Consider the following 11,153-nt stretch of genomic DNA (forward strand, 5'->3'; position numbering starts at 1 on the left):
TGTTACGTTCCTGGTACATAGAAGTTGTTTGGAAACTTAATATAGTTGTCGTATTTTAAATATCATATTTGTGTGTTTTTGTGTAAAAAGACGTCGATGGTCTAGTTCGGAATAGAACTGAATGCCGAGACGAATGTCCACTGGTTCCAATCTCACGGGCACCTCTGACTTTTCTAAAATTATGTGTTTATTTTTAGTGAATTATCCCTTGCTTTAACGGTGAAGGAAAACATCGCGAGGAAACCTGTATACCTGAGAAGTTCTCTATTGCATTTTTGAGGATATGTGAAGTCTACCAATCTGCACTAGGCCAGCGTGGTGGACTAAGGCCTAATCCCTCTCTAGTAGGGGACGCCCGTACCCAACATTACAGCATTTTTCAGGTCCCTTTTTGGATAATTTCACCCTCCGCCACCGACATAGCTGTTTACGTCGTTTTTCAAGGCAGAGGCGTCAAATCCGTTCTGCCCTAGGAACAGCAACTTCCAGTAGTACAAGCGCGTATAGCCCAAGGTCGCGGCAGGGCCGTGGGTCAGTGTGTCTCGCTGATTGACCAACTAGCTCCGTTTCTACTGCGGACATTGTATGCTAATAGACGTCTGTTGTATAAATTAGATCGTTAGGGATTTGTTTTTTAAGCTGGTAAATCATGTATGTAATGGAAAGATACCACCAGGGGTATCATACTTAAACCCTACCCACAAAAAAAAAATCATTCACGTCGAATTGATAACCTCCTCCTTTTTTTGGAGTCGGTTAAAAATGGCATTCACGAGCAAAACTAACAGGGCGTACACAACGAAATATATTATTACAGGGTGTAAAATTCCTTTTCTCCTCCATTCTGCTAAGCTAGGTGAGCGCTTGTACACCGTTAGCAGGGTACCCCAGGTGATAACTATGGCGTTCCAAAATAAAAAGATTGTATCGGTTTCGCATTTGTATCACTAATCAGAGATGAGTGGAAGTCCGAGCTGTACCAAAATTGACTGGGTTATCGTTAGGATAAATTTAAAAATTAGATAAATATATTATTAAAATTTCTACGTTTTGGAGTTGATAGGGAACATAATATACACACAACAGAGTTTTATTTTTTTATATTTATACAAATAATAAAACTGAAGACTGCCTCGGTGGCGTAGGTGTACTGCATGCGTGGTACGGCAGCGCTCTGAGGTCCTGGGTTCGAATCCCGGGTCGGGCAAAGTGATATTTGGGTTTTTATGCTCAGTATCAGCCCGGAGTCTGGAAATTTGTGCCCGATATGGCGATAGGCTCGCCCCCTATCACATCATGGGACGGAACACACTCGGCGAAAAGTGGGTGCCATGGTTGCGCCTCAGCATACCCCTTCGGGGATAAAATGCGTGATGTTGTGTATAAAACTGAAGAGTTTGTTTATGGGTGAATGCGTTAATCTCAAGAGCTACTAAATCAATTTTGATTTATTTTTCATTAACAGGAAGCTACATTACTCCTGAATGATTGTCATTTTTATCCTAGGAAAATATTTATCCCTGATAACCTTCTTTACCAGGGCAGAGCCGCAGGTAACGGTTTTTCTTACGTTATACCTCACCCGTCTATGGTTCCGGCAAGTCAAGTAAATTGGATCTACTAGGTACTAGGTTACAATAAATCTGAAGAGTATCGAGGAACATTACATCCTTAGTCAGTAGAGGTATTCATTTGCATAAAATATATAATACAATGCCAAATGCAGTGTGCAGGGTAAAAAAATATCACTACATGGTATGGTTTTGGGTATTTCTTAGATATTGGTGGTAGGTCCACTGTATACGAGAATCTATCTGCAGGACAATTTATTTACTTTCAAATATGTAAGCTAAAGATGTACCAAGTGAACTTTTACCAGGATGAGTTTAACATCTGATGTCTCCTGATGTCAAAAGTGTTTTATAATGTAAAGATTAGGTTGATGCTAGTATTTATGTAGTCCTGGTGTGTTTTTACCCATCATTGATAGTACTAAAGTTGTCGTTGATTTTTATTGGTTGAGTATCTATCTCTATATATGACTTGTGTGGTTGTTGTCTCTTGGTCGATCACAATAATTAAAATTAGTTGAGAGATCCTTTGTGTGTGTAATAGCCTCTTCACAACAAAACAATTTAATCTTAACAATCAGGTTACCAGGATAACATAGGCAGCCAAGAGTTGTACGACTTCGAACTTTTTGTTTTCAAATAGAAACCAGAAGTAGGTTTCTTGGAAAGCGCTTTCACGGCAAATTACAAAGGGACAAAGGCGTACAAAATAAAAACGATTCCAATTATTAAGAAATGCAATATTTTAAGGGGAAAGAGTAACACGTATTTCGGTTTGTTTTAGATAATTGTATTAGGGAAAGATAAAATTTTATTAATAGGATACCTAATTTTTCTAGGTATAATTTAATTTATTTTTAAATATGGAACCGGGAATAATACGAAAATGCAACAGCAATATTGGTTGAAAATTAATCAGTTAAATTATTGTTTTTTTAATCTTGTGAGTAAAAATGAAGGCGTGGTAGGGTTATCAAGATGTCTCTTTCTCACGCATGCAGCGTCATGGCCGGTGAGTCGTGACACATAATGACGTCACAGTTTCCTATTATTATTATTTGACAACTACTTCCACTAAATTTGAAAACTGTATAACTTGTTTATTACCGCATGGATTTTGAAAATTCATCTTTCGTTATGTTTTAGATGGCTTACATTTTTAAGAATTATTTTTTTGAATACATTTACTCTATTTTATAACACATAAAATATCTGATTGGTTAGATGTTTGTTAAAAGAAAACATATCAATCATCAAATAAATAGATGAAATTTGGCATAAAGATAAATCAAAACCTTACTGTCTACCCCGTGTAAGACAAGTATTATAATCTTGGTTTTGTTTTGGTAACTCGCTTTACCAGTCCTTGTCCCCATTCACGGTATCCCCAATTGCTTATTCATTGTGGAATTCATTTCATTTCTGGATTCACACAATGTAGATTTCATGAGATTTCGAAACAATGAATATCCTACTAATATTATAAATGCGAAAGTTTGTCAGGATGGATGTATGTATGTTTGTTCCTCTTTCACGAAAAAACTACTGAACGGATTTGGATGAAACTTTAAAGTAATATTAGATATATGTCAGAATAACGCATAGGCATTTATCATTTTGTGTAATTTGGTTATAATATAAGGATAGATATGAATTAAGTCGAAAAAAAATTATCCCGGAAATTCCTTCACGCGGGTGAAGCCACGAGCAAAAGCTAGTAATTTATATTGCCCAAAGATGGATTAGAGATTATGCATAGTATAAGTTAAACTGAAGATTGAAACTCTAAAAACATGTAAGGGAATTATAAATGAAGAAGGTGATGGATCGTTAAGAATGACGCAATATGGCAAAGTTTGATGAACTGATACAGGTTGATTAATGACCGAAGGCTTTTAAATACTTAATAGTTAATATACTGCTGACCCCACATTAGGATGGTTGTCTTTTTATGAATGATAAGCCCAATATTACTCGCCACGACTAATTAGTAGCAAAATCAAAAACTTGAAATGCGAATAATTACAAAATGCTGTTTGGGCGCTGGACTATACATTACGTATGCGCTTTGATAGCATTGAAACAAAGTTCTGCATACTGAATGCGTGGTGGTAGAAGTAGACAAAGCGTTGAATAGAATTGAATTTTTATAGCTTGGTAATTGCATGTGGAATAAAAAGTAATTCAATAATAAAATAATAATATAAACGAATTCGCCAGCCTAGTTCCTGACTACCATGCATAATACCAGGATGTCATAAACAACGGAGAGATGCTATTTTCATTCTGATTAGCGATGGAGCTTGAATGGAAACTATGACATTATTTGTGTAAGCTATTTCATCCAAGTAAGCTAATGTGATTATATTTCAGGTACAGTTTGCGAAAGACATTCGTTGACGGTCGTCAGAATTATGCCGGTCTGTCTTATTGTATGTACCGTGTGTTAGTACGTTTTTCTACATACAGGGTAACCCCACTGATGGTAAGTGAAGTAAGGTACAGGTAGTGTGTATCCCTTGCCAGTTTACATGGTGATGATCTTGATGACATCGATGTGTACTGTGTTAGTATGCCTCGCAATACAATTATGTCGTCCTGTTTGAAACCGGATTTACGTAGGCTGATCCCGGAACGCGACACATTTACGTGGGCCACTGTGTTAGGTACCTTTTGTACACGGTCGTTATCCGGGCCGAGTAGGAAATCTCGGACTATATCCATAATTCTCCTGCGTGCCCATGCTCTACACCTGGTTACGAGGTTGAACAATCTGCTCATCACGTACTTTGGGAGTGTGGTCTCTGGCATGAAGAGCGCAACATCATGTTAAACAGTATGCAAATAACATCTGGGGTTGTATACTACATGGACCTTGTTGAGACTAGACGGAATTTCCGTGCTTTCCGGCGTTATTGCCATGCCTATTGTAATCAAATCTAACAGCTCATGTGATAGGACCCTTTCATTTAATTTTATCCGTGGTGCTTTATAACTAGCTTATCTAGTTGTAAACGTCCCTATCCTGGAGGTTAAATCGCCTCCTTACATGTTTTTGTCACCCGCATTGCACTGGAATACACACATAATTTTAGAAAAGTCAGAGGTATGTGCCCGTGGGATTGAACCTGCGGACATTCGTCTCGGCAGTCCGTTCCACAATCAACTAGGCTATCGCCGGATCTATTGATGCGACTCTCGTATTCTCCCCTAAGAAGCATATCTTAAACAACATAAGTTCAGCAATTCATTTTTAATATCATAAAATATTTTATAATATAAACAATGATTGATAACGAATGTGCTTGAACGCGCAAAATTTAATGTGTCTTTTGGGATATTCTGAGATATTTAAAAAACTTTCTTGTTGAAGTCATGGTATTTGAAAGAATCGGTGTGACGCGCCGACCTCGACCTGCAGACAAACGGAACTGATCGACATTTTCCTTAACACATCCTTTGTTAATTAGTTAATTCCGTACAATTTTGCCTTTAATGAAATTAATTAGCATATCATGTGATTTGAATTAGTAGTTAATTTGGTTATATAACAGATTGTAATATATAACAGATAGTTTGAATTATTCATAGGAAGCTAGGCAGAAAAAATGCGAAAAATTGATACATTCATAATGTAATCATCAAAATGTAGATAAATAGACTTACCAAGACTTATTTAGGTATCCCAAGTTGTCTAAGATAAAATGAATTAAATTATTTTTCCATTTTCATAAAGCATCATTTGACGGTCGATTTAAGTAATCTCAAAATAAGTGGGGTTTTCCTTGGAACTTTCCTCCCTTTTTGAGACAGCACTAAGTTTTATTTGATTTTGAAACGGTACCAGGAGAATATAAAATAAAGAAACATAAATTCGCAATTCAAAATTCGAATTCATAGAAATTTGAAGGTCGGCTTATATGTTTTACGCCGTAATACATGGGTGCGAAAGAGACGGCTCTATTATCCGTCCTCTTTAGATTTTGAGCATCGAAAGTCGCACATCAAATTTATTTGCGGGTGTAGGCATCGTCCTACTGCGTTTACATAATTTGACAATGTTTACTTACACAATAAAACCTTTTTAAAATCAATCTCAGTAATTTAAAGTCAACAAAAGCCACATAATACTCTCTAAAATTCGTTATAGACTATTATTTATTGCCTTTTATGTCCGTAAGGCAGTGGGAATACCACATCCCTACTACGGAGGCGGCGTGGGCCTGACACACTTTCGCTCCGAGCGAATCATGTTCGCGACGAGTTATAAAATTTGAATTTTGTATCTATAACTTGGTATTGTTCGAAGGATTATGCAGTAAATTGTGATTTAAATTTTGGTGTTTTGGAGTGTTGGGCAGCGAGAGGTTTTTTTTTAACTTCTCTTGTTGCCAGTTTCTTTGTCTGCGTGGATTTTTAAATATATTTATGGTACTAGGCCGGTAAAAAGTAAAAGTTGTTTTTATGTTGGTTATATAAAAGTCTGTAGCGTTTTTATTTGTAACTAAATCTAAATGTTGTATTAATTACATTTACTTAAATTAATTTGTTAATCATACTTTTTAATCCAAATTATTTCACGCGTTGCCCAGTGTTTGACATTTTAAAATACTAGATTGCTAACATTAAATGAGACCTACCTTAACTTGTGTTAACAAAATTACAAAAAACTCAGTGACTTCGTCTTTTTCTTCGTCATTTTTTCATAAAATTTTTGATATTATTAAATTATTAAACAACATATATATTTTACCAGGGCGTCAGCGGCGTACAGTAGGTCCGCTGATGGCATTAGAGGCACACAAAGCTCGCGGCCTCAGACCGGCGCTCGCGAAAGTGAGAGTGGGCCTGGTTGCGTAACGCCGTTCAACTCATGACGCCCTGGTACCGCGCTTACCTACATTCGACGCGCCGAGTTTTTGTCCGGACTTATTGCAATTGACAACTCGCCTTTTTGTTCTTCTAACCATCAACGCAAATTTAATTTCATAGAGAATTAATTTCGTAATATCCAGCAGCGGAAAATTCCAAACAAAGAGTTTCATTTCAAAGTGAGTCTCTTTATGCAGAAGAGCACGAATAAAACTGAAAAAAGCAATATGACTAGCTGAGAAACTTTAATAAATAACACTGCAACAAAGCATTTAACTTATGTCACAAGACAAGCAAAAAAGTCAGTATAGTCCAGTAACAAAATATACGGCTTTAAAGGTTGCGTCACGTAAAAAAAGAAGTTAGCCGATATTACGCTTCCATTTTTAAAATGGTGTTGTTTTTTAGAAAATAAAAATAAGCAGAAATTCCCGATACTGGCTGAAAAAATATAAAATAGGAAAATGAACTCAAAAAAGCTTAAATACAATCTGAGATTACAATTATAGTCAATGTTAAGATTAGGAGATACGAAACGCAACTCAATTTCAGAAATGATTCTTATTCCAATGTTAAGAGGTTTTTTTATTTGAAATTTACAGTTAGCTTGGGAATAAAATAATTCTCTCTACATATTGCGAATTCCGATGTAAAAATATATTCAACGCAAAGTTCACATAAAATAAATTAAATAGGCTTGGTACAAGAAAATTCCATGGTTGAAGGATTAACTCCGACAACAGAAAAAGTATTCCGCTTGGTTAGGAGAAAAATAATTCATCATACTTTCTGATATTCAACTACACAGAGACGACGACAAATGATTATTTGAATGAAGCTTTTAAATGTTTATGATTTCCTAGTACGAAGGGCCACATCCTCCGATTTGCACCGTAATTTCTAGAAAGGATGTGACGAAACATTACGAAATGAACAGGTCAGTGAATCAGCATGAATGAATGTGCGCCGATACCTTGGCCTAAGATTCATTTTGGATTTGTCATTAATAATGGGTATCAGAGATTTCTCTGCCCTAGTTTCAGAATGCTGGATGAAAAAGGAAGCGAAGTATGAAGTGCAAAAATTGGGGCTTAAACAAATGAAAATAAAGAAAACAAACAAAACTGATTCTATTAAACATTAAACCAAGTCAAAACGATGCTGGTGGTAGAATATAATATTTTATATTGTATGTATCCTCCTAGATAGCGACTACCGTACCCAAGATGTTAAAACCCGCCATCGTGGCCTACGTGAATATCGCGATCCGGGATAAGGCTGTGTTTATCCAGTTCAAAAAGGTCGATATAATTGTGTCGACTGGCGAAGGTTTATCATCTCTTGTCAGTCTATTTGAATCCCATCCCTCTTACCATCAGGTGCAAAGAGGCCACTTGTAATAATAATAATAATAATATCAGCCCTGTATTATATACTTGCCCACTGCTGAGCACGGGTCTCCTCTATTTCTGAAAGGGATTAGGCCTTAGTTCACCACGCTGGCCTAGTGCGGATTGGTAGACTTCACACACCTTCAAATTCCTATAGAGAACTTCTCAGGTGTGCAGGTTTCCTCACGATGTTTTCCTTCACCGTTAAAGCGAACGATAAATTCACAAAGAATACACACATGATTTTTAGAAAAGTCAGAGGTGTGTGCCCTTGGGATTTGAACCAGCGGACATTCGTCTTGGCTGTCCGTTCCACACCCAACTAGACTATCGCCGTTTTTGTATTTAAATAAAATGAAGAAGACTATCTATCTGAAGGCAATCAAGAACTAGAAGAGGAAGTCAGGCTGCCTATGGGCCAATCATAAGCAAAAATATGGTTCCTTACTAAGTTTTACTATATTTTGCTAATATCTTTTTTACTAATTTGAGGACCATTCCTTGCATACAGCCAATCGGTTAATGAGTAAGAGAAAATGAAGAAGTTACCTTTCATTCAATGGAACAGTAAAATACCATGGAGACTTTGCTCCACTAAATGAATAGAACAGCCGGATTATTCTAGAGTAAACAATCGAAAATCTACGCGAAGTAATAATTGTGTTCGTTAATTACAAGATGACTGATGTCATTTACGATTCCTTTGACATTTTAGGTGTTTTTGAGCAGATTTTTTAACTTACATACATACAAAATTATGCTCTTTGGGATGGAATTAAGATTTAGTTTTCCATTATTGAATATTTTTTAAATTTTGCTTACGTGTGTGTAGTAATTTGAACGATCTCCCAGTGCTTCATGATTACTTGGTACTATTTCCATAAAAAAAAAACATTTTTGTTCTACCTGCTAGTCTTCGGATGTCTGTGCTTATGTACCATCCTAACCGTTGTTGGTACCACCAGATGCTGACCAGCAGCGCCACCAGCGGCGTGGTACGGCACGGTGACTGGGTTAGCGGCGCGCGTTGCGTCACAAAAACCACTTTCTGTACTGTCGTTTGCCTACTTACCCACTCACTGAGACAGCGCGCCGCACTGTATTGGCCGATGTGGACTATGTCGGGGTTAACATAAAAATATAGTGATGACTTCGTATGATTGAATTCCAATCTTAGCGAATTTTGAAACTAAAAGGAAAGATGCGATTAGGTAGAGAGCTCTATAAAAGCTGGTGTGATATACATAGTATATATGGGTTTTGAAAGATTTCAAACAAACAATATTTGTACTTTTTAGAACTACTGTTTCTGAATGTTGGACGTAAATTGGAACTAAAAATATCTAGGCGATTTTGTATAGACATCAGGCACAAATCTTATTTATTTCTTTTTAATAATATTGACTTTGAGGATAACTTATAGCCGTTTGATTTACCTTTTTAATATATCTATATATATAAAAATCAATTGCTGTTCGTTAGTCTCGCTAAAACTCGAGAACGGCTGAACCGATTTGGCTAATTTTGGTTTTGAATTAATTGTGGAAGTCCAGGGATGGATTAAACGGTGACGAACATAAATAATAAATAACGGAAAATACTAAAAACGACAATATAAGTTTTCAATACAAAATGTTCCTAGCCATGAAACATTCGATGTCTTTTGTCTTTTTAGAAATAAAGAATTGGCCTGGCTGTCACATATATATAGGTGCGTTCAGAAATTTGTCTGTTTCATAGTTGTACTATGAGGTCCGATTTCTTTGGTTTATTTTGTTCAAATACAAAACATTTCAGAAATAAATAAAGTGTAAAAGTGTCAGTGGGTTCTTAAAAATAGAAAATAAATAAATAAATTTCAAGACTATTATTAAAATCTATCATCAATTTGTCAGTGCGTGAGAACTTTATTTAATGTTATTGTCGCAAAATGCCACGGAGAAGATGACTTAGATCGTCGAAGTTTATCAAATGTGCGACGAGCTTCTTCACGTGCAAGCCGTACTGTTGACTAACGGGAGACAGATAATGATAACATACGTATTGGTATGGCAAAATTGCGTTCCACGATGAATAATAATAATAAATGTATGTAGGTGATACGAAGTTCACCGGGTCATCTAGTTTATAATAAATATACCCTTTGATATTCATATCAGTTTTCTAGTATTACTTTCGTTACATAGGCAAACCTGGCCAAGATTTTGCACATGGACAGTACAAAGCGGTTGCGTCACAGCGCAGTCGGCCGCTCACCGCGCCTCCCTCCACTGGGTGGGGGGGCTGTTACTAGGGCTGCAGCGCGCGCCGGCGGTTCAGGAAATTGCCATAGCGCGAATTAGGTAACGCAGCCTCCGCGTGTTCCTGTTCCCCTGGTACGAGACTGGAATGTTCAGCGGTATGTTATCCTGGTACTGAGTAATGTCAAACTTGAATTTGTGTGCAATTTTGTGACATTTTAGAAACGCGGCCTCCGTGCTCCTCTATTGTCCTAGTACACGGTTGGAATTTGCTGTCGTCATCGTCGATTGTTTGTGTGTTCAGCGCATCCACGTGATTCTTTTGTTCTCCTGGTATAATTTATCATTTTTCTGATAATACCCGTAATCTGATTTTTATAACTTTCATTTCTAATTTTTAATATAAGTTTTGTTGATAAACTGTTAATATATTTTCAATTAATTATAATTTACAACAAAATAATTAAAAAACTATAAACGTTAAATGGTGGCATGCAGGTAAATGGTAAAAAATTTATTGTTTCAGATTAAAACTCTAATCTTAATAACAGTAAACCATGATTTGGCTCTTGACCTTTGCTTCTATCATTATAATTTCATAAGAGAACGCAATGAATGAAAGTGATTTGAATAGTAACGATATTTATTTGAAAGTGTTGATACATGACGATGAGCGACCTATATTTATGATATCCTAGTATGCACGGTTCTTTTATATTTAAACTGTACTTCAAGTGGTGGTACAATAGGGTTCCACTTGAATGTCGACGAGAGATGATTAATCACCCCTCGACAGTCGATACAATTATGCCGGCCTGTTAGAACCGGATATAGACAGGCTGATCCCGGAACGCGACACACTTGCATGGGCTACTATGGCGGGTTTTAACACCTTGTGTACGGTGGTTGCTATCAGGCCGGATATAAAAATACCTCCAAATATTTGTAAGGAGTACGATTATTTTTGAGCAAAAACAAAGCTAGTCTACAAATTCCATGTTTTGGTGAGTGGCCGTTCGAGGATTAAGACTGAGTTTCATCCTAAGCCAAGGCCGGGTAGAACAATAAACGTTACGCGC

Source organism: Manduca sexta, chromosome 4, assembly GCF_014839805.1.
Source record: "Manduca sexta isolate Smith_Timp_Sample1 chromosome 4, JHU_Msex_v1.0, whole genome shotgun sequence".
Classification (NCBI taxonomy): Eukaryota; Metazoa; Arthropoda; class Insecta; order Lepidoptera; family Sphingidae; genus Manduca; species Manduca sexta.